Raw genomic sequence first — 23392 nt, 5'->3', positions numbered from 1 at the left:
GGAAGAAATATGCAAAGAACACTTGGCACAAGGGTGACCAACCTGTCTAGTTTGCCTGGAACTGAGGAGTTTCTTGGGGTGTTCAATGCTAAAAATGTGATAGTCCCAGGAGAACTAGAACAGTGAGTCAACTAACTCAGCACCTGGAAGGAACTAAGAGAAGGTTCTACACTAGGCCTAAAAAATTTGAAGCAGAAAAGAGAGTAGGAGAAAGACTGAGCTTGGGATAACCTGAAGATGAAAACATATGATGGATGTGAAGAAGTTCATTATCTTGGAAACTGTATACTTCTCAGATTTCCATGAATCTACACATTCCAACACCCACGTTCCATTGTAGAGATTTCAAAAAATATGTATAACTTGCTTTTATACCTGCTCTTTTTCAAATATATATGCTTTATTTTACTCATCTGTCTCTTAGCTGTGGAAGTCAAGATGATAGCCTACTCAACTCTCTTTGATCTGTCATTTAAATTTCCATTCTCATCCCATAATCTGTTAATCTTTCCAGTATCTCAGTGCAAGGCTGAATTAAATTCCTGTATTGAATCCCAACATGAAAGGCATTTCTTTGCGAACAACTCAATATAATGTTCTTCTAAATGACATTTAAAATGTTCAGCTCAGTAATGGAATGATAAAGAAGGGCACCCAGTGTTAGTACACATCAGTAAAAAGTACATTTTTTTATTAGTCAGAAACCAAAAAGATAGAACAAGATAATTAAAAAAAAAAAAATTTATTCCTGCTAGACTGCCACAGGAGTATCATGACTCAAAATGTAATAGTCACTGAATTCCTGCAGGAATCTAACTTCTTAAAAAGACATCAGACATCAAAGTCTGAGTCATGCCACATTAACCACCAATGGCCAAAGAAAAGTTTGAATGCCACTGGAAAAGTTAAATATTAGATTTTCCCTGAAACGTTTAAACTCAGAGAAGTAGGTATTGCGGTTGTCATACCGACTTGTGTGCATTCTTCACAGCCTTCCAGACGGATGTCTGCACCCCCCCTTCTGTTGCTATGGTGACCCAAATAAATTCTCTCCTGAGATTCATTTCTCTCAGAGGCCGATGCATCAGGTCAAGCAGACAGGCAGCCCAGCAAATAACACACTGGCCCTAAACATTCTCACACTCTCCAGGCAGCGACGAGGAGCTATTCCTCCACGTATCGCACTCTACGTCAACATTTTCAAAACTACAATCCCATTAGATTGAGAAAAAAATTATTCCAAGCTTTGGTATTTCTTTTATTTGTCTAACCAACAAGACGAATCCCTGCAAATGGCAAAAAGTAAGAAGCTGAAAGTAGGAAATTCTCCAAACACCCACTTCGCCACCCTATGTTCATCAGTAAGGCCTAAACGGTAGTTGTCAGTAGAATAAGGAAAACTCTAAGGACTAGCACTGTCTGACCACTGTAGAGCATTGGCAGAAAAGGGATTTAGTGATTAGAATTAGAGGTTGGGGAGATGGTTGTGGGGGAGACTGAGATAGAACCAAAAATATTCATGAAGGAAAGCATTTGGTTCATAGAAAACATGCAGACATCATTCTAGGGGGAAAAGTGTGAAAGCCTTTTTGTCATTAGAGACACTATAGTTTAAAGCCTCTAGTGTTTGTGCACCCTACCCCCCCCCATATGTGAAATATGTATTGCGTATAGTGTCAATACTTCTCAAGATAGAGCATCCTGACAACCAGCATTTCACAATGACAGTACATATGTAACAGAAAACAAATAGCTTATCCTTACATTCCCTAAAAATGCACATCTATTAATTTTACCCAAAGATATGCAACATTTTGACCCCAAACTAATACAAGGCACAAAAAAAGAAAGAGCGAGTTAGGCATTCCACTCAAAGGCTGCTGGTAATAATAGCTCACATGCATTAACACTCTCTGCCTCTCAGAAATTTCTCACCACAAACCTATAAAGGTTGTTACACCCATTTTCCAGATCATGAAACTGACCACAGAGGGGAAAATCACTTGCCAAAAGTCCCACAGCCAAGAAGAAGCAGCACTAGGGTTTAAATCTTAGCTCAATTGTCAGGGCTTGCTACCCCTGTGTTCTACTGTCCCCAAGGGTCCCTGATGCACTTGGATGAACCAGACCTTGACTAGAGACTCTCTATTTTCAAGTGTCTCTAGTGTTGCAAGTGTTCTTTCTCTCTCTCACGCTTAGAGAGAGATCTATATTCTCCCAGTGCTTCCAGACCACAGGATCAATGGCCAAATGTTTTCTGGGGAGTTTAGCACTGCTAGAACAAGATATAACCTCTCTGCCAACATTGCAGTCAGAAGCCAGAAACCACAGGACACCAGAATTTTTTTTTGCTGAGCCCAGGGGAGCAGCCAGAGGCTACCAGCATCCTGGAGGAACGACTCTGATAGGGTGAGACCAGGAAGACAAAGGCAGCAAGTCTACACTTCCCATTTCTGTGCCATGCTTTCCCCAGAAGTGGGAAGAAAGAGCAGATTGGCTGCTCCCATACATGTACCCAGGGACTCCAATCAAACCTTAAGGAGAGAGTGATTCAACCCTAGGGTTGAATAAACCAGAGCGGAAAGCTTTAAGCACCCGACATGTGCAATGAGGTTACGGAGATTCAAAGAGAAAGAAGCAGAGTGAACAGGACAGAGCAACCAAGCCAATAATACATAGCCAGTCACTTTTGTGCCCACTCCTCATAGGCTCTGGGTCCCCATAGTGAGCCTGCCAGGGTCTGCTGTCCTCCCCTGTACATCCAGCTCCTTGGCACTTGGCTCTGTCCTTTCTCTCTTCTACAGGTTTAAACCAAATTTGGTATTTTGAGGGTCAGCATGGGTATTTTTCAGTAATTTTTGAATTTTCTAACTGTTTTCTTATAAACCAGTGTCTTTCCCTTATTAGGATTTCAAAACTATATATGCTGGAGAGTCTTTGGTCTTGAAATGCTAGTTGGATTCCTAATGACCATCAGTGCAATGGGACTGATGGTAAAGAATTTGCCTTAAAGGCAGCTAACTTTTGGAAGGGAATACATCTACACTATATAGCAAGGGATACCTGTTTTCGACATCAAAGGGGCTGCAAGCATTCATATTCCTGCCCAAAGGACAGCTGGGAATCTTATAAGCAGAATCCTAGCGTGACTCACTTGTTAGTGTTTGCTGCCCGCGGCATAGAATGTCTCATCAACAAGACTTGAGGTTTTGGGTAACTGTCTCTTAAGTGGATTCAGCTCTTAACCTGGATTTCATATTTTTCTCCTTCATTTCAAATGATTTAATTTCTCAAGAATTAAATTATTATTTTTTTTTTAGTGTTCTCCTAAATTAAATGAAGAGTAAATAAAAAGGCCTCAGACAAAAACTGAGTAATTTTATTTGGAATATGACAAATGTGATAGGTTGCAGTAGCCTGAAAAAATCCCATTATATGCAATTAAAGAGCTACATTAATATAATTGTAGACTTCCTAGCATTTTAGCCGAGCACATACAGTATTTACAGATAATTGCATAGTAAGGGGGGAAATGCAAGCTGTGAGTCTAGCATGCACGTGACTCAACGTTGTCAAATTAAAACCTGGCTGGGTTTCTCCTTGAGTTATTATCTCTAAAAAGCTTAATTTTTATCTTTTCAAGATGGAAAAAATGCACAGGCATGCAAATGAAATGTTTCCTGTTAAAAACCATACATAACACAATGAAATTACAGACACTATTAAAATAGTCATTTGGATAATACTAATTCCAAATTTGTAACTCTTTGACAAAAACTTTACTGAACAAAGAATTCTAGATTAAATTATTGTTGTAAACAGTAAGCAGGGAGGATGAGTAGCTTACTTTTATGTTTGTGAGACCTCTGATATAAACATTGTTTGCATAGGAATGATGCCAACATTACGAAAAAAAAGAAAAAAGCCAATGAATGATCTAAAGATATTGTAGAACAAGTGCTCAACTCGTAATGTGAGTTCATACTCCACTCTGCTGGCAATAACTTACAGTCTTGAAAATAATTAAATTCTCTAGATCTGTTTCCCCAAGTGTCAAACTCAATAGTTAAGTTAGGTACACCACAGGTCTCCTTGATTTCTAGGAATGAAGATGTTATCTAATTGTTGAGGGGGTCCTGTAGGACAAATACTTTTCAACTATCAGGTTGAATTATTAATCTGAATTTAGAAGCAACTCTACATTTTTAAAATAAACTTTTCATTAATTTAAGTTCACCTACCCTCAGATATGGTAGGGGAATAATGTAGGCCAGATAATTTCATGGTATAGTACTCTCCCCTTAGCTGCAGGGGATATATTCCAAGACCCCCAGTGGATGCCTGAAACTGCAAATAGTACCAAATCTTATATATTCTGGGTTTTTCCCCTATACATACATACTTATGATAAAGTTTAACTTATAAATTAGGCACAGTAAGAGATTAATAACAATAACTAATTATGAAATAGAACATTCATAACATAATGTAATAAAAGTTATAGGAATGCAGCATTATTATGTAAAATAAGGGTTACTTGAACACAAGCGCTGCCATGTCAGTAAGATAACTGAGACAGCTAGTAAGTGACTAATAGGTGAGTAGTGTTGGGTAGGTAGCATATACAGTGTGGATACACTGGGCAAGGTGATGATATCTCAGACAGGATATCTTAGAGAGGAATGGTACAAGATTTCATCACTACTCAGAATGGTGGGCAATTTAAAACTTATGAATTATTTCCAAAATTTTCTATTTAATATTTTCAGACTGCAGTTGACTGTGGATACCTGAAAACCACAGATAAGGAGGGACTACTGTATCAGGAACTACAATAGTGACTGTCACAGATACCGCATCACACAGTATCTGTATACTCTATTGGAAAAAAGATGGAGTTTGTGTAGGCTGCTTTTACATTAGAGATTATAATCATTTTAAAGTCATTTAGCTTAAATACATGTCTATGGCCACAGTAATGATCACAGCAGTCATCATCTACAGTGTCTGTTGAGTACTAGATATGGCATTGAGTGCATTGTGTGCGTAATCCCAAGAAGCACCTTACAGAGAAGGTATTGTGACTATCTCCATTTTACAGATGCACAAAGTAAGCTTTGGAGAAGCTGGACAACTTGCCTAAGGCCAGCACGTGCAGAAGCCAGGATTTCAACTCAGGTCAGAATCTGAATCTAAAGCCATGCACAGACTGGTTTACATGCGGACTCAAAGTTATTTCCTTCTTCCTACTGCCCTCTAATCATTAAGGAGGTCAGAGGGAAGCAGATATAATAAACACCCTCTTCCTAATTTCCTCTGCCGAATTCGTGAAGAATAAGTCACCAATCCAGCCATCTTCCTCACTCCTGCCTCTGTATGATGGAAAACAAATGTTCTTGTTAAAGGGTTTAGATGGAAGCTATCAACAGAAATGAAATCTCAAATGATAGCTGCCCAGAACCACACAGCAATACATTATCACTCATATAGTTCATGGAACATTCATTTTCTTTAACATCAAGTTTAACTTTGCAGGAGGCAAGTTGTGTTATAAAACTGAAAAAAAAAAGTCCGAAAATGTTGATATGATTGTCTATCTAGCAGAAGGGAGACAATTTGCAGCAAAATAATTGGTACATTTTCCCACTGCATTATGTTTCTCAAAACATGTTACTGTGGGAGGAGATTAGCTTCCCCTTTCTTCAGGAAGAAAATGACTTGTCTCCTATAGTGAATAGAACTGTCATTCTGAGAGCTGACAAATGCTAACGACCTTTGGAGGTACAGTGTGCAAGCATCTAAAAAACAAATAAAATAAAACAAAGAATCCAGTAACCAAAGAAGGAAAGGCCATGAAAGGAAATAATACAGTAGAATCCTTAGACATAAAAAAAAACAGTATTGGAAATCTGCTTAATGCTAGAAATAACGGTCATACAGTAAAATGAAAGAAAACAAAAATAAATCATTCTAAATTAAAATCACTTTAATTAGTTTACTTTTTCATGTTAGACTCCACAGGACCAAATCAAATATAACAAATTCTATTCTGTTTTACTAAACATGCAGTTGCACTAAGAAGACAATTAATAGAGCCAGCCACAGACGTTCAAAATAATCGTGTTCGGACCAGGGATGGGATCACCAGTGGAGGTAGCACCCACTCCATCATGTATCTCTGTACCCTTGTTCCCCATGGTCCTCGTGGGATTAGAATGAGATTGGTGACAGAGATAAATAGACAGACCATAGGATAATACTAAATGAGTAAGAATAATGCTGGGAGGCCATTATGACAGACCTGAATGAGATTTTGGCAGATGGTAGCAGTCAAGAGAAGTTTCTGGTCAATCCTGGTCCCTTTTTCCTGTCAGAAAAGGCCCTAAAATAATGACATCTTTATGGCAGTATTTTCTTTTCACTTTTTTTTAAGCACATAAAAGTCTGAAACTGATAAAATTCAGATTTTTGACAGTCAAGATAGAGTATTTACTTTCTTATTACCCTAAGTATAGTTCCAAGTTCTTATCATAATAGAATTGAGGGTTGCTGCTAAAAACTAGTGTTCTTTAAAAGGGGGGGGGGGGGGTGTTTAACAATGTAAAGCACTGTTCTATAATTCAGGGACATGGAGATGTTAGAACTGGAAGAGTCTTCAACAGATTTCCTAAAGATCTGTGTAAGAAATGTGGTTCTTCACAAATAATCATAACAGTAATACATGACCATTATCTATTGAATACTTGCTGTGTGCCCTGCTCTGAACTAAGTACTTAACATAGATGAAGTTATTTGCTCTTCACTATTTTATGAAATATACTGTCAGTGTCCTTATTTTAAAGATGAAGAAACAGGATTAGAGAGTCTGAATACTGACTCAAGGCACAGCTTGTAAATGGCTAAGTTTAGATTTGGTAACTTTTTCTTGGAAGCTAGACATTGTGAATTTTACACTGTTGGATGTTGGATATGTTTGTATTCTTTTCCCGACTTGTGTTCTGAAATATAGTTAAATTACTTGGGAACAATTTGATTCTTTTGGGTCTTGCTTTTAAGCTTTGCTAGGCAGGACCAGACTAGTTAAGTCAAGAACTAAGTATTCTCCACTACTGAGGCAAAATCCTTCAGATGCCTCATGAATTATGAGGTTTTATACTCTGGCTCGTGGGGACAGAAAGTGGTCCCAGACCTGTGTGAGCTCCTAGTATTTTTCCTCTAGTCCTTTCAGGTGGTTCTCTCCCCAGTTTTTGTAGTTTCCTCACATTCATGTGCTCAGCCAAAGACTGAAGAGGGGCCCTCTGTAGATATCCAGAGCTCTCTCTCTCCAAGTAGCTCTCTTCTCTCCAATGCTCTACCCTGTGAATTCTGGCCCTGGCTTCCTTGGACTTTTAGCTCTGTCTTCTCAACTCAAGGAGACTGCTCTGTTCTACCTGGGTTTCCTTTCCCTGCACCTCAGCCTAGAAACTCTTTCCAGGTAGTAAGCAGGGGTAATTGTAGGACTCGCCTTATTTGTTTCCCATAACTCAGGGACCACTGTCCTTCATGGCACGATGTCTAATGTCTTAAAACTGTCCTTTGTTATATATGTTGCCTGATTTCCTAGTTGTTTCAGGAAGGAAGGTAAATCTAGTCCTGATCACCTTGGCCAGAAGCAGATGTCCTCAAGTTCAGTTTTAAAGCTAAGCAATCAAGTTTCAAAACCTGAGGTCATAACTGCTAACCTAATTTTGATGAAATCATTGGGACTAGAGGTTAAATAAAGAACTAAAAAACATACCATAAAAAATAAGTCTCCTTCCTTATAATACAATTTTTTTTTTTTTTTTTGTAAAATGCCATTACGTGTACAGTGACCTTAAAAGGGGTGGGAGAAATAGATTCAGATCTTCTGTGGGTTAAATATTTTCACCTAGGCTCAACTACCAGGTTTTCCTCTGAAGGAATGCTCACATTTTCTTGGAGCATTAGTCCTAGAAGACCATCCATAGAAATATTAGAAAAATGGCAGGCAACGTTCTTTATGTTCATGAATCTCACATATCTTGCCCACATAGTCTGATTAAGGCAGAGTTTAGTGATGTCTCTGACCATTAGAGGAAATCTGAGCACTGCAGATATATCTCACTTTATTCACCAGATCTGTTTCTAAAGAACTGTGTTTAAATTAAATTTGAGTAAATTGAATGATTCCAAATGCACCAATCTAATGTCTTAAAACGGTCCTTTGTTTAAAACAGTGAAGCTTCCTGTTTAAAATAATAGTAATCTCTCTTGTGAATTGAATCAGTTTCCTTAGTTTTCATGGGTGGGCTCTGTAGCATTGTGGTTAAGGGCACAGGTTTAGGAAATTGGCAGGCCTGGGTGCAAATCTCAGATTCTTATGTGACCTCGGCCAAGTCACTTAACTCATCAAAGCCTCAGATTTTTCTTCTATAAAATGAGGATAATAAGAATACCCATCTCTTGGGTTGATAGTGTGAGCTAATCCCCATAAAAGTGCTTAGTGATAGTCTGATACTTAGCACTAAAAAAAAGTTAACTATCGTTAGCTCCCTTACAAAGAAAGAAATGCAAGCTCATATAATCAAAGAAAATGAGAAATAAGAAACTGTCATCTCTAGCTAAAAATCTTTCCAAACATGTGCTGGGTTTTAGTCTGATTTTAAATATATTAAAAGTTAGACTACCTAGCAATTTCTTTAAAAAGTTTTATAATTAAAATAGTTCACTCTTCTTAAATTTCATTTATTTAATGTCATTCAATATTACTTATGTGCCATGGTAACTAATTCTGCAGTGTTCAAGTCCTTTGGATATTATTAGATAATTACCTCGATACACCACAGTCCTTAAGTTACCATTTTAATCAACTATACATATTCATTATTTATTTATTTTCATCTAACTCCCATGAATCAGATCATTTAGCACTACATATTCCTATCACTGTCCATGAACACAATTTTTAAAATATAATAATTCGGATAATGCTTCCCTCAGAATCATAGAAAAAGGAAAATTCCAATGTCCTTTTAATCTATTATTTCTAATTTATAACCAAACATACCTACTTGGACAGCCCTACCATACTTCAGATTAGACATTTATATCAGCCCAAGAAAACATGTTAGCCCTAAAAGAATTGACCCAGCAAGCCTACATGAATAGGTATAATCATTATCATTTTTTTATAACTTTTCCTTAGGATCTCCCAATACATCTATATTTAAGAATGAATTCTAAGTATATGCAGGGTTGACTCTATTTTAATTTGATAAATCTGGCAACTCTTAACATGTTTGAAACATGCATATGCTTGTATATTCACAAACTCTAGAAAAGGCTATATGTGAACATAATTGTGCAAGTGGGTAGAATATTTAAAATCCTAAAGGTTGTCAATGATATAAACTATGAATATTTATGACATCTGAACACATCTTAGTATAATTTCTTTCCCTGGTGATTCCAACAAGTTTTAATGCAATACAAATGTAAAATGTCACCAACTTATTTAAGTACAGCCTCTAAATCAAACACTAAGATGGCAATAGAAGGCAAACGTAGTCCTCATTTCAGAAATATCGTCATCAGATGTATTGTTATTTTATGTTAGTAGCCATTTGAAGTACCTAGCAGACAACAAGAGGTCCACACCAATGCCAGTTTCAATTAATTCAAGATAAAAAATTTCATGTGACATTATCAAACACTTTACCAAAATTGAGATAGATTGCATCTACAACTGCACATTATTTTTATCTACTGATCTTGTAGTTCTATCAAAAAAAAAAGCAATCAAGTTTTTCTGGCATGATTTGCTCTTTTTAAATTTCTATTTTGTAATGTCCATTATCATTATATGTTTCATCAATGCTTGCAGATTTTCTATTAATGTTCATTCTGTTCTTTCAATATAGACCTAACATGCTTTTGCTGGATAATTATGTCAGTGTTGTTCATTTCTTAAAGAACAACAATAATTATTATCATTAGGATAATGCTCAAGAAATTACTCTTCATATTTGGGTTGATTAACAGATCCAGATCAATTCTATTATGCTTATTGCACATTTACTAATTACTTATTACTCTGCCGGTGTAGAGGAGACAGATTAAAAGAAGAAAACTTTCCTCTGGAAGCCATTGATCTCACTGATAAGATAAAATACAGACTAATGGGAATTGCACATTCATTGGTACCCAGTGTTCTACAAACTCTAGCAGGCTAAATAAATAAATAATCTCATTAAAATTCAAGTTTTCATGCCTTATTTCCAGAGATTCTGATTCAGCATTTGTGTTTTCAACAAGGAACATTCCCTCCCTGGTAATTTCAGCAGAAGCATTTCTTAAACTACACTTGAGAAAAACTGACATGGACAGTCAAAATATGAGAGAACTAGAATAGAGTTCAGCCTTTATAGGTCAATGTCATACGATAAGACTTTCCAACAGAATTAGGACTTTAAGGATAGCAAACTAGCAGAGTTCCTATAGTATTACCTGTATTTGCAGGGCTAGAACTGTTTGACATATAATTGATTCATAAAGGTGGACATCTTTATGATTCATATACTCTGATCTTCCGCGATTTGGCCAAACCAATTAAGCAATACAGGAAACATTACATTAACTTACCCACACAAAAATAAGCATGTATCCTCATCAAAGGAGTTAACATAAATTTAACATTGAGTAGAATTTACCTGAGTTGCTTTCACATTTATACACTGGATACATTCCAGAACTTATAAATTTATCAATTTTTTTAGTGACAATCCAGAAAGCAATACTTAGACATGATTTCAGAGTCACCGAGAGATTTTATCCCATGAGAAGCCTTGCAACACTCCTGCGAAATCCTGTAGTGTTAAATATGATTGCTTTGGATTCATGAGGTATCAAATAAAAATTAGTATTTGAGCATGTATAACTGCCTTTCTCCAAATATCTCAGACTGGTCTACTGTATTATTTCACTCTTTATATTATGCATGTAAAACCAACATATCAGTCAGGGTCCAACCAGGTAAATAGTATTTAAAACAGAGGGCATTTAGCTAGGGAGGATTTTTGTTGAACAGGTGATGAAAGAGATGACTCACCTAAGGGGACAGTGAAGTAACTGAGAAATAAGCAACACAGAAAGTCTCTTCCTCGAAAACCAATGGAGAGTTTGTGCTTTTGCTTCCACTGCCCAGAGGTAGGGGCACCTAACTGAAGCCAAAACTATGGGGCCTCGTCTTGAGTGAGTAGAATAATGGAGAAGAAGCCTAGGCAGAAAAAGGGGGAAAGAAGTACCCTGCCTCTCCCTTCCTCCTACATGCCAATCTCCTGCAGGTGCTTCCCATAGCTGAACCCAGCAAAAACACCAGCTGAAATGTGACCTTTGAAAAATAGTTAGGTCTCTGTTCCCCAGAGTAGAGCAGAAAAAGGACAAGAAAGGGATCTGAGAGCAATAAGTTAAGAGCTATCTAGAAAAGGTGAGGGCAATGGTGATGGTGGTGGTGATTATTATTATTATTATTATTATAGTTTTTTTTAAAACAGAAAAGCTGAGTTTTCACAAGGAATTGGAAATTTTTACAGCTTCTCAATCCAGTATTTTACTTATTCAAAAATTCATGCTGCCTCCAAATATATTACGATTTATCCTCTCATTCTTCACCACTCTAGTTTCCTAGGATTTAAAATTCTATGCTTGAATAAGCTTCATTATTCTTTTATAATACGACCGAATGCAAATTCTTTCTCCCTACTCATCTACTCATCTTACTTATGTCAGAAGATATTCTTATATTGTTCCTGATATCTTTTTAATTGTCCAAATGCCTTTACTTTGCATTTTTTTATAAAACGTACATTTCTAAAGAACAATCTAGCTATCATTTAGCTACCATAATTTTATTCCCATCTACACTCATCACCGGAATTTTTGTATCTAGTGGTTTCTATTCTGCAGGCAGAATTCCATATACTAGTCCCTTTAGCCCATTTATGAAGTAAAAAGGATGCGCTAAGAACAGTTTTCTGTTTCCCACCCCCCACACACATAGAAAAATCAATCATATTAATTAAACACTGCGTAAAACTTTGTGTTCAGCAAAGTTCTTTGCATACTGTGTCTGTGTGTGTGTGTGTTTCTGTGTGTTCCTCTGTGTGTGTGTAAACAGAATAAACATAACAGCTTCAAGGAAGACAAACAAAATAACACAATCATAGGACCAAGTGTTTCCATCCATATATATACTCATATATACATAAATGCAACACATAAATGACTTACCAGTTATGTAATCTTGTTCTCTTATTATATCCTACCACAAACAGTTACCTGAAGTCTATAGATTATATTTCAGTTGACCCTCATTTCTCCTTAATAACCAATTTCTCGTCTCATCAGGCAGTCTCATCGGCCACTCAACACCCCCCATGTTCAACTTGAGCTTCATTTTTCTAGTCTACTTTCCCCCACATTCCATTAATCCTGACTTCTCCATTCCCCAAAGCCCATCTGAGTCCATCTCCTTCATGTAATTTATTATGATGGGCCAGCCCAGAGGGATCCCTCTCCCTTCTCTTGAACTTCTATTAAACTGGCATCCGTGGCTTAATTGTTCATTCATTATTTCAGATATGTACTTTGTATCCTTAAATATCCTTTAAACTCTTGAGAACAGGATCTGTAGTTTAAATCCTATAATATTGTTAAGTAAAGAGTAACTACCCAAAATGTATTTACTAAATGCCACTGAAGTTTCATAATCAGTTCTGGAAAAGTGTTTTTGAAGTCAACAAAAGGTGATGGGGAAAAGGCAAAAAGGAATGATGTAACAGGGCAAGATATGGAAGAACAGATGAGAGACCAGTAACCTGGAAGGAAGCAGAAACGAATTAATTTCAGGTATGCAGGAGTACATCTCCATTAAAGAAACTTCTCATACATTTTGGGAAAATTTCCAAGACATTTTTTTCCCTTTGGAAAAAAAAAATCATATTTTTATCTGCACTGATTAAATTTCTTTTGTTTTAGCCAGCAATATATTTTTGCTGCCTCTCATGTCTTGAAAAATAACACTGAGGAATTTCATTTCATAGTCACTCTTTATTATCTGTCTTCTACCCAGTCTTAATTCAGTTTCATCAGGAGGATCAAATCTAAAACCCATCTGTAGCCTGATTAGGTGTTCACTAAATGTGATTTTAAAACTCAAAGCTCATGATATCATTCTTGCAGCCTCCTGAAGGTCAACGGAGATTACACCAGTGACAATTAACATGGCTTCCCCTCAAGGTGTCTCTCCCCACCTGGACCATATCATTCTGACCTATCTCCTCATTTAAACCTCTCAACACCAATATGTCTTCAACTTAAAAATCAATTTTCTCCCTGTTTCAGTTTCTTTTTCACAGTTGCTTCTTCATTTAATCTTCAGGGTCATCTCAATCCCCATAAATCTAAACATAGCAATCAAATGTCTTCTCTCTTTAAAATGTCTCGCCACAGGTGGGGTGCAAATCCCCCCTCTTGATGGATTGGGCAATTTAAAAGAAAGATGGTGAACAGAGGAAATTATATCTCCAGAGAAAGGCCATTTTATCAGAAACATGGGGGTGGAAGAGCAGTTTTGTTTTTGTTATCAAAAGGGTTTATGTTTTAACCTCTGCTTTCAAAATGTTTTTTTCTTGAATAAACAGTCTTACCATTTATGAATGAGATCTGAAAATCAAGGTTTTGATAACCCACTACAAGTGTTTTGTTTACTAAAATGAGAAGACTCCTACTAAATCTGAAGTGGGCTTAGTCTTCCCCCCTCTATGGATAGCTACTGTACCACTTAAAATGTATGCAGTAATCTTCTTGTGAGGGTTCTCTGTATTTATGCTTGCTCATTTTCTTACTAAATGAATAATTAGTGGGCACTTATGATCAGCAAGATATTGAGCTAGGTGCTGTAGGGCCAATTAGGATTAATATGACACAGGCTCTCTTCTCAGTGATATAGAGGTGATGGACATAGATATAAACTACTTATATCTATAAAGAAAGGCAAGTAGCATATTTCATTTGTTGATTCAACAAGTATTTACTGAGTGCTTTCTCTGCCAGACACTGAGGATATAAGAGAAAGCAAAACAGACTCCTTTCTTTCCCTCCAGGAGATTCTAGTCTTGCAAGTGGGAGACAAACATTAATAGAATGATCTTTATGGCATCATAAGACACAGATATGTGTTCTGAAAGCCGCATATATCAAAGGGGACTGACAGACACAACACCTGGAGACATGATTTTTGGCTGAGACCTTAGAATGGATAGGAGGTGACAAGGCTGGGAGGCTGGGGAAGAACATTCCAGATATAGCCAGATAAAGAAAAATTGCTGTGGGAGTTTTCAGATGGAGAAATCCTTTCAAGAAGAAGTGGGAGGAGATATATCCTAGAGTAAACAGACCACTAATGTTGACCTTCTGTAAGGGTAGGACTTCGTCAAGAACAGATGATAGAGAGAAGACTCTAAACCAGAGAAGACAGAGAAGAGGGCCAGGATGTATTCAGGGAGACAGGAATAGCATGATTTAGTTAGGTATACGTAGGGAATTCAGCAAAGAAGCTGGTAAGGAAGGAGATTGAAATGTGGAGGGTCTCACTCATCTGGGCTAAGGGAGATATAAATGCATGAGATAGTCACAGAGGTAGATCTAACAAAATGAATCTTTAACCCACTCTCAGTTTGCCCCGAGAATACTTGCTGTTGTCCCTTGCAGAAACAGCATTTACTCCAAGACAACTCGTGGATCACAGTCCTAGCTTTATATCCAAAGTCTGCCATGAAATATCTCACTTTTACTATTTTCTTGTCACTCTAGTATATTGATAGTCTTTGGAAACAAATGACATCATTCTATATAGCACTTTGGTTTTAGTAGTGGCATTTACATTTACAAAATATAGTAATTCTCAACAACTGAAAATGTCAAATCTTAGAAAACATGGCATTCCTACATGCGATGTTAACATCATTCTCGAACAGTTTTTAACCGGCGATTCATTTGATGAATCTGATTTTTGTACACATTTCTGTTACATTAGGATTAGAGACAAGTTCTTTTTAGAAATAACTCCAAAAACAGTTTTTATATTTTATTTTCACATTGAAAACTAGTCAGATACACTTCAGCCTCAAAGAGCATCTTTATGTAAAATTACATTAATACTGGCAGCCAGTTGCCCTTTTTCTTTCCAAATGGTAAATGGGCTAAAAGAGGTTTTACATATTTAGAAACTGTAAAGAAATTGTGAGAAAAAGGGAGAATATATATATATATATATATAAACACACACACACACATAATGTTGACCTATGAATATATATATATACACACGCACACATATATATGTGTGTGTGTATATATATATATTCATATTCTGCTAGACCCTATGCTAAGGGCTTCTCATAAACTGTTTTATTGAATCCCCAGGAATCCGTAAAATGGGTATTATAATCCTTTCTATAGAAATGAGAAACTGAGGCTCAAAGAAATTACTTGCCGAAAAGAAGGAAAATAAGTTATGAAACCAAGATCTGACTTCAAGATTGGCTTGTTTTACTTCAAGACAAAAACGACACTCAAAGCCTTTCTTCTCTCCTAGTTTGCAATTTTTACCCTGTTCGCCATTCCTCAGACTCTATTGACATTCAAAACAGATTCTCAGTGCTCTGCAAACCTCTGATTGAATATGGGAAATTCCCAAAGGGTCACCCAGCCAATGTCACACATATTTATCTCTGGGATAAGAAAAAGAAGATCTTCAATAAAACATACAATTGGAAGAGTAGAGATAAAATAATTTATTTCAGAGGTACCGGGCCCATCTCTCCCTGAAATTTCAATGGCAGGGCATTTGCAGGACTTAAAAACCAGCTAGTGGATTCAGGATGTTAACTTTCATTTTCCTGTTTTTATTTTCCATATAAGGATCAAAGGACGAAAAACTCTTGTCAAAGCTCATAATTCCCTAATTACTTAATAATTAACAGTGAAAATCTGATTTTCAAAGTTGTTTAATGGTCATGCAGTAAATCAACAGGAGACGACTGTTGATGCTGCAGCTCAGGTCCAAAGAGGCGTGTGATGTTGCAGTTACTGTTATTTCAAAAATGGAAACAGAAAAGCCATAACCACAATATTGCCTAGGATTCCCAGTCACCCACTGTACAGTTAAAATGTCTTTCAGACGTGGATAGGGTCAAGGAGGAGACTGTTACATATCAAGTTTTTTCCCCAACCAGTCTTTGTCATAGCAGGTAAAAATAAAGTTGATCATTAGGCAGAGGAAAAAAAATGAATCAATTGTTAAGCATATTGCATTATTCTTAGAGTTGTTTTCTGACTCCTGTTACCACCGCCAGCTGTGAATTTCAGCATTAATCATCTATGGGCATCTAAAGTGTACTGATATTGTAATTTAAAACCATTATACCAAGTATCTCTGCTCCAGCTCATCATTCCTGACAACAAATAGGAAGGTGAAATGCAAAGTAGCCATAAAAAAGAAGAGAGAACAAAAGAATAATAAACAGACAACTTTATATTAGTCATGGAAATAACATCCGCACAGTTCTCTGAAGGTTTATCCACAGAGCAGTAACATCGTTAAAAGAGGGGAATGGGCTCATTTCTGGATTATCACTGAAAGGAAGAATTTCAAGAAGATGTGACCATACAAAATATTATAGAGTAGCCCCTAAAAGGAGTTGTCTTGGCACAGAACTCTCTTCATCTTTCATAGAAAAAATTAAAGACATCAGATGGGGCTCTTGCAATTTTGACCAAATCCATGAATTGATCTATAGTGCACATGGCCTCTCTTCTTTCCTGTTAGAAAGAACCCAGGTTACACCATCTCCCATCAAAACATACTCCTAATTGTACTTTGCTTTCTGTCTCCTCCCATGTTCTGGTTCTCCTAGTTATCACCTCTTTCCCCCTTTTTCTTGACAGCATTTAACATGTTCAAGTCTCTTCCATATTAAAAAAAAAAAAAAATCCATCAGCCCTCCATCCAACCTTCAGCTGACAATAGTTCTTTCTTATTCCTGTTCTGTCCTAAACAAATCTGCCCCATTTTCCTTATCTCCCTCGCTCCTCATGTCCTTTAATTCTGGACCTCCTCTTTGCACTTCACTAAAACTACTCTTCAAGATGACCACTGATCCCCATGATACTAAATCCCATGATCACTTTTCAGTTATCATTTTCTGACTTCTCAGCAGTATGCGACATTATTGAAATCTTGAAATTCTCTTTTTTTTTATTGACAGCATATACTCTTCTTCAGACCACTTTGGTCACTCTTCATGTTCTCCTGGTTCCATAACTTGATGTTTCTCCAGATTCACTCCTCTCACTTAAAGGAGCTTAGACACTCCAATAACTCCAAGTACCATTACTAATTAGACTGATGAGTTTGTGGTTGATATCTCCAGATCAGAACTTACTTCTAAGTTCCAGACCAATATATCCAACAGCCAGTTGGATGTCCCAACTTGTTCTCTTGCAAGAATCTTAAATTCAATATGTGTAAAAAGGAACATAACTTCTCTCCAAACTTGTTTCTATCTTGGTAAATAACATTACTAAGTAACTACTTACTCAAATATTGAAATCAGAAATCTGAGAATGATTCTTGGCATGTTTTTTTCTTCTTTCTCTCTCTCTCACCATTCATATTAAATCAACTCTAAGTCTATTCATTCATTTATTCATTCCACAAATATTTATGGCATCTATCACCCATATTAGGTGCTGTGGGGAGCAGGACAGCCAAACTCCCTGCCTTCATGGAACTTACAGTTTACTGTGGAAAATAGTAATCACTAAACAAGTAAATAAACAAATAAGAAAGTAGAAAATACAGGTAAAAATGAAACAGATTGAAAGATAATTGTGCCTGGACTAGAGTTAGGGCAACAAAGAAATAAAGAAGCACATGGCACTGAGACAAATTGAAAGGTTTTCCTGATTCAGTAGATGTCAGCATCAAAGGGAAAAGAGAAATCACTATATATTTACAGGTCCTCAACTGAATATATGGGTGGATGGTAGTGCTTTTAACAAAGGTGGTGAAAGGTGGGAAATCAACAGGTAAGTTTTAGATGTGTTGAGGTTGAAATGTCTGTTAAGACTTCCGAATGGGCTTGTCAAGTAGCAGTTGGGGTTATAAGCTTAGAACTTCAAGAAGTCTAGGCCTGAGACATAAACTTGTGATTCGGCAGTATACAGACATTAAGATCACCTAGAAAAAAGTGTAGACAATACACTGTATAGAGAGAAGCAATTCCAGGATTGACCCTGATGAACTCAATCACAAATGTCAAAAGAGAGAAAAATAGTTAGAAAGAGACTGAAATGTTGGTTGGAAAAGAAAAAAAAAAGATAAAAATAAATAAATAAACCAAGAATAATAAATAACAAAAGAAAAAAAAAAGAAAGAAAAAGATTGGATCAAAGTTGAAGAGGTCAGCTATTTAGAATATGGTTAAATGAGAACAGAAAAGTGTTCACAGACTCAGCACCATTAAGTGACGGTGACTGCGACAGAGTCAGTGTTAAGAGAAATAGTGAAGGCATAGAATGGAAATAGCTCTATTTAAATATTTTTCAAATATGCCTCATTCATTCCATCCTAACTCAAGTTAAAAACACTATCATCGCTCACATGTATCACTCTTGCATCTCCTTCAATTTAATCCCCATCCCATCTCCAGAATGATCTTGCTAAAAATCAGTTCTGAGCATGTCACTCCCCTGACCCTTAAACAGCCCCCACGATCTGGCCCTTGCCTGCTGCTTCCACCTCATCTCATTCCACTCTCCTTTCAAGTTCAGTTCATCTACCATAGTGAAGCTCTAAGATTCCAGGCACACCTAACGTTAGGGCATCTCAGGATCGATTCTGAGTCAGAGCAAAAGTGAAATGAGGGAAGTGCATGTACGTAAGCTTGAGAGACATGTCCTAGGTGTTAACCAGGTAAGTGTTGTCCAATTGAACTGACTCTTCCATTCTTGCTTTTTTTTTTTCTTTTTTTTCAACCTGGATCATGCTCCCACTTCAGGACTATTCTTTCACTTCTGTTGACAACTCCCACGGTCAGGGAGGAACCCTAAAGCTACTTGCTGTATGCATACCTTGCACTACTGGGCCTTTTCCAGAAGAGCTATGCTCCTTGTGATCTCAACTAGATTGTAAACGCTTTCAAGCTGGGAAACATCAAGAGGCCAGGAGTATAAACACCTGTGTTTGAATCCTAGTTTCTGGAGTCCTTGGGCCAATTGTTTTTTAAACCTCTCTGGGCCTCAATTTCTCTATCCATGAAATTTATATAATAATATGTACTGACTTAATAGGGTTGTTTTAAGGACTCCATGGGAGAACTTTAAAGTGCTTCCCACAGTGCCGGGACTTAGTGAACACTCAACAAATCCCATTATTGTAATTTTTATTATTATCATTTTCTAGACTTTAGTATGCTTTACACCATATTTAACAAAGTTGGTGCTTAACAAACACTGGTTGGCTAGCTAATAAATCCTATGGAACTGTTTTCTCATGACTGATATGGTGTATTATTCAAGGACAAGAGTGGTACACCCATCCTTATGATTAATTCTTTCTTTCATTTTCATGTTGAGTTATGTAAATCAAGCTTGCACATTTCACCCTTCAGACATAAACGGAGTGGTTCTAATTTGATCTAACCTAAGATGGGAGAGGGAGGGGGATACAGAGACTGTAGAAGTTAAAACTTTCTGGTATAAATGAAACAGCAGGCTGCCTTATGTTTTCAACATTAGCATTTAAGTTCACTGCAGCTGAACTCAATTCGTATCAGTGGAGATTTATATCAAACAGTGGGAAGGCAAGTCATATCCTACTGCTGTCTTGCAGAATTAGCATCAGGAATGTAGCCAATTTTAGCACAAATAAATGGTAGTTAGAGAAGTAACTTGTATGATCGAGTCCTATAATGGTCATTCTTTGATTTAGAAATATGTTCTAAACCTGTCACTTTGCATGAGCTTGATTTTCGAAGGACAGAAGAAAAAAATAACTATGTTTTCTCTCATGGGAATAGCACAATATACAATAACAAAATAGAGAAAGTTAAAATTCTCCTCACTATTTTATCATTTTAAGTGTATAGAAAATACCTTTAATAGATGCATGCTTAAGGATTAAATTACAGACAACATAGCTCAATATCATTACTGTTACACATCACTAAACCAAGACGGTCCTAAAACTGTCATCTTGTCGACAGTCAAAAGACAGCTTAAACGCTGTTGAATTTTATTTCTTTTATCTCCTTTATAAAGTAAGAGAAGCACTTTATAAGAGTCACATACGAATAAAGGAAAAAACTGGTTTAGTGAATAAAATGGAGGTATGTTTAGGGAAGAAAGGGAACTTAGAGATAATCATTTCAAACCCCTCAATTTAACAATGAGGGAAACAAAGACCCAAACAATCAAAATAGCCGGACCAGGGACACATGTGCTGGGGCACTGAATCTACATTTCTTCCCACAACTAAGTAATTCCCAAACCTATCTAAACAGAGGTCACCTGGGAAGAAACAGACAGGTTCCTGGACACAGACTTGCAGAATCAGACTCTCTGGAGAGTGGAATTTAAAATCCTATGGATTTAAAAAGCTCCCCAGATGACTCAAATGCCAAACATCCAAGGACCAATGTTTGTGAAGCACCAACCCCTCTATTTAGTTTCTGTGTTATGTGCTGTTGAACTGGCTTTGACTCTCAGCGACTCTATAAATAAGTGATATCCACAATGTCCTATCCTCAACAGCCCTGCTCAGCTCCTTTGGACTCACGCCTGTGGCTCCTTTTATGGGGCCAACTCATCTAATATTTCGTGTTCCTCTTTTCCTGCTGCCTTCTCTTTTTCCTGGCATTATTGTCTTTTCCAAAGAACCCTGCTTTCTCATTATGTGCCAAAAGTAGGACAGCTTCAGTTATGTTGTTTTTGCTTCCAGCGATGTGTCAGGCTTACTTTGCTCTAGGACCCATTTGTTTGTCTTTCTAGTGGCCCAGGGTATATGTAGTGCTCTCCTCTTTCATTTCAAAGGAATCTATTTTTTTCTATCAGCCTTCTTCACTGTTCGACTTTCGCATCCATACATAGTAACTGGGAATATGAGGGTGTGGATGATCTTAGCTTTGGTCCATAATGACATCTTTGCTCTTAGTGATATTTTCTAATTCCTCCATCTCTTTACCCTACATCCACCCCCAAACCAGTCAGACCTGCTACAGTTCTTTTTGGTTTATAAAAGCATTGTCCCTAAAAAGAAAACCATAGAATGCTGTTCAAAATATACATTCATTTTGTTTTCCCTGGGATGGAAAATTGATATCTTAATTATTTGATAGTGCTATTAATATATCGAAAGTGTGATATAAATGAACATCAAATAGACAAAAATAAAGTACCATCACCTCAGAACACACTACACATGGTATTTATTTGTTTGCCATTACCCCTTTATTTACTAATATATCCTGAGTACCTGCCATGGGATCAGGAGAGCTTTGCAAAAAAATGAACTTTCTAAGTATAAAATCTGATGGATTCAAACCTGTTTCTTCACCTCCAATCTAAATGTCAGACTCATTTACACACATGTCTTCTGGACATTTCTACCTGCTTGCCCCACATATAATCCAGACTCAACATGAACATGCTCGAAACCAGTCATCATTTTCTCTCAAATCTGTATCTCCTCTGTATTTCACATGTTGATTAATCCACTCAATTACTCAAGGCAAAAATCTGTGAATCACCTGTATTTGCTAGAATTTCAAATTCAGTTTCATGGGAAAGAAAGTCTACAGTAGCTGGTTAGACTGAGAAATATTATTGACTTGCTAATTGGAATATCTAAAGGAGGCTCTCTAAGTATGACTGGACTCAACTAAGTGATGTTACAAAATCACTTTCCTGCTCTTTTTCTCTTCTCAGCTCTTCTCCACTGTTGGCTCCTTCCTAGACTGTATATGCCATGCTTATATCCATGTGGTTTTAATTCCAAAGAAAAGAGATTCTCCTTCTTAATAATTTCAGCAGGAGTCCTGGTCTCGTTGGACTAACTCAGTTCATTGACCTACTCCTGACTAGTTATTATAGGGAGATGTAACTGTTGGGTCATACACACTCACACCTGGGTGAATAGAACTGGGAAATGGACTGAGTATGGGGGAGGAGTAATTGCCCGGAGCAAAACTGAGATGCCATTTCCAAAACTGAAAATAAAGGCGGAACACCGTGCAGGCAGAAATATCAGATATTTTCTATATCAACCTGCTTTTATCCCTTGAACCAAAGAATTCCTTAGTTCTGGTGATTCATTATCCTTAACATGTTTCTTATTTGTCTCCTCTCAGATACCCCTGGGTGTGTTCTTCTTTTGGAGGTTCAACCAGTCAATCCATGGGCAACTTCGAGATCTAGCTCAAGTGCCTCCTCTTCAATGATGAAGGCTCTGCTGATATATTTAAGCAGAGTTCATCATCCTCTCCTTTATGAATGACACATAACAACTTGTGAACATTGGAAACCTAAAGATTTAAGATAATTAAATGAATTATGGTCTATAATAGAATATTTAAAATATCAAAAATCATATTTTTGAAAAATACTAATAACCTAAAACACTGTTCCTGATGTAACTTGATTGGGGAGGGGATAGCACAGTACAAAGCACTAAATAATGTATGCTTCTACCTTCATAAAGTAATGTATCAAAATCTGACATATTTAGAATGTAAAATAGCAATTAATACAATGGGACTTTAGTATCAGACAGAAATGGATCTGAGTTTCATCTTTGCCACTTACTAGCTCTGAAACATTGGGAAAGGTATATAACTTGTTTGAATCTCTGAACCTCTGAACATGTGTATGTGAACATATGCATGCATCTACATCTATATCTATCTATACCTATATCTATATAATAGCTATATCACATCTGTATCTATATACCTATTTATAGAAGAGAATGAGAATAAGAGACTGGAAGGACATATATATCAAAAAGTAACAATAATGGTAATTTGATTAATGTTGACTTTCTTCTTTATATTTTTCTTTATTTTGTATATATTCTACAATGCATATCTGTTTTCCTTATCTATATTCTGATCCATGCTCTGCACTAATATGCTGTGTCTAATTTAAAACTTGGACCCAAGAGCAGAAACTGCATCTAATCATGTAATTATGCAACGACATAATACCCTACATGGCCTCAGTGTGAAATGACCTGGTGGTTAGTACCGTCACAGCCATGGCAGATCTGTCTGGC

At 36.8% G+C, this 23392-nt stretch overlaps 1 long non-coding RNA gene across 1 annotated transcript in view; it reads right to left on the bottom strand.

Annotated features, from left to right (window-relative positions):
- LOC107518054 overlaps positions 1-23392 on the bottom strand; it is a 467892-nt gene that overhangs the window by 361295 nt on the left and 83205 nt on the right. The window lies entirely within an intron of this gene.

This window comes from Rousettus aegyptiacus, unplaced genomic scaffold, assembly GCF_014176215.1.
Source record: "Rousettus aegyptiacus isolate mRouAeg1 unplaced genomic scaffold, mRouAeg1.p scaffold_m13_p_2, whole genome shotgun sequence".
Lineage (NCBI taxonomy): Eukaryota > Metazoa > Chordata > Mammalia > Chiroptera > Pteropodidae > Rousettus > Rousettus aegyptiacus.
Note: the sequence above shows the minus strand (reverse complement) of the source record. Positions and strands in the feature narration are given on the sequence as shown.